Source organism: Muntiacus reevesi, chromosome 2 (assembly GCF_963930625.1).
Source record: "Muntiacus reevesi chromosome 2, mMunRee1.1, whole genome shotgun sequence".
NCBI classification, from domain to species: Eukaryota; Metazoa; Chordata; class Mammalia; order Artiodactyla; family Cervidae; genus Muntiacus; species Muntiacus reevesi.
This window is the reverse complement of record NC_089250.1, coordinates 235,853,773-235,856,076: the sequence shown is the minus strand read 5'-3', so window position 1 is coordinate 235,856,076 and position 2,304 is coordinate 235,853,773. Positions and strand designations below refer to the sequence as shown.

Genomic DNA, 2,304 nt, shown 5'->3' with positions numbered 1-2,304 from the left:
GGAATATATTTTGCATGTGGGAGTGATGTGACTGTTGTGACTACTGGGACGGATTGCGGTAGATGGCCTTGAAGATGGCTGTAAAAACCCCTCTCATCTTCCACACCCTTTCATATTGTGTGAGCCACCTTTCCCATTAAGAGATGGTGCCCATTTCCCCTTCTCTTACATCTGGATGACACTGGGACTTCCTTTAACCGTCAAAATATGGCAGAAGTGATGTTGCTTCTGAGATTGGACCTCAAGAGCCCTGACTACCTTCTGATAAACTTCCAGAAGGAGATTTCTTGCTATCTCTCAGAGGAGGCTCAGTCTAGGTTATTAAATATCAGGAGATCATGTGGAGAGAGAAATCACATAGAAGAGAACCAAGGTGTCCTATGTGACGGATGGCAAAATGGCCCCATGAATGAAGCCATCTTGAATCCTCCAGACCCAGTCAAGTCACCCAGCCAACTCCATGAGGAGCATAAATGAGCCATTCCTGCTGAGGGGAGACCTGCCCAAATGACCAACCCACAGAATCATGAGTCATAAAAAGATGCTTTGAACCACTAAGTTTTCGAGTGATTTGTTACACAGCAATAACTCACTGAAACAAGCATTTGTTTGGGTGCTTGCTCAGCCTAAGGTGATGAAATTGCTTTTAATTCGCTCCAGATCAAAGCTGAGCTGTCAAAAATGACATCTCAGAGCTCCATACCTCATCAGCAGTCAGACTTCCCAACAGGCCTTGAAACAGCTCCCAACACACGTGCTGGGAAGCACAGCGGGGAGCCAGAGCTACTACTGGGAACACTCGCTTTGCCAAGTGGACATGTAACTTCTTTAACTTTCAGGAAAGAATGAAGAGTGGAGGTTGAGAGAGAGGAAGAAAGAGCACCGATGCTCTCCCATTTCCGATTCCAATGACAATTTTTTCTTGCTCTCATTTTCCTTTTTAGCTACCTCTACTGACCATCGGAGAAGGCAATGGCACCCCACTCCAGTACTCTTCCCTGGAAAATCCCATGGACGGAGGAGCCTGGTAGGCTGCAGTCCATGGGGTCGCGAAGAGTCAGACATGACTGAGCGACTTCACTTTTCACTGACCACCTATGATGCACCAGTCCTGTTACATAGATAACTTTTAAGGAAGGTTCCCTTGAAATATCCACTTGGTAGATGACAAACTGGGAAATGATGTCATTTAGTTGAAGTTATTCAACTAGAAGGAGGGGAACCTGTGATAAGATCCCAGTATTTCTGACTTCAAAAGCATGCCTATAACCTCTGTGTTGTTACATAACACATGTGTAAGTGCGTCATTCACCCTGCGCCCCTTCAGTGTGTACACTGCACTTGTCCTGGCCACACCGAGCTCTGAAAACAGAAATATAACTTGCAAATGAGATACCTGCCAACTTAGAAGCTAATTGAACAGCAAGGTGTGGCTTGGGATGGTCATGAACCTGGGCTGGGGAGAGGTTCACTACAGGCAGAATGATACTGGGAAGTGAAAGGAGTGATTTTTTTTTTTTTTTTTTTTTTTTTTTTTTTTTTTTTTTGTGCACCGTCCCTGGAGGTACTGCAATACCAGGTCGATGCGTGGAGTGGACGGAGCAAGCTCCTATTCCAACTCCCTGCTCCAAAAATCCATTTAATATATTGTCCTCGGATAAAGGACGTATCAGATATTAAACTGATAAGAACAGATACTACACATGATCTTAGCCAAAAGGCCGAGAAGCGATGTGAAAGGAGTGATTTTTAACAGAGAACAAAAGGCAAGATTTATTAGGGATTTAATTCTGTTGGACCCTGTGTTTGGAAGTTTTTTGGTCCTATTTACAGCTGAGGAAACTGACTCTCAGAGAAGCTGAGTAACCCACCCAAGGTCGCATAACCAATAAATGGCAAAGAAAGAAGTTCAAATTCAGGTGTTTCCGGTGTTTTTCTTTTCCATGAGTTGGGCTGGTTGTCAGAGGGATGAGGCCACTGAACACCTCTCCCATGACCAGCTGGAACTAAATATCCATCTTCATGGGCAAAGAGAATTTTCCTTTGGCTCTAATTCCTATAAGTCTTGACCATCAAAACCTAAAGGAGCTATATCTGCCCCTCAAGTGTTCTGAATCTGCAAATAAAGCTGGTATGTAAATTAGCTCAAAGAAATGAAAGTCATTGACTCTGTAGAATCAAATAACCCAAAAGAGTGTGCTAGATAGGATACATGGTAAGCTCCACTTCTGTTTTCAGGTTTTCCTGACAAGTTCTTCACTGATTCATTTCTTGACAGTTTTGGTTAAACACACACCTCAACCT

General features: G+C 43.7%; 1 non-coding gene across 1 annotated transcript; it reads right to left on the bottom strand.

Moving 5' to 3' along the window:
- Positions 1–1,542: 1,542 nt before the first annotated feature.
- Positions 1,543–1,733, bottom strand: LOC136161931 (U2 spliceosomal RNA). The gene has a single exon (XR_010661817.1). It is a non-coding gene; the product is annotated as a U2 spliceosomal RNA (small nuclear RNA).
- Positions 1,734–2,304: the final 571 nt, after the last annotated feature.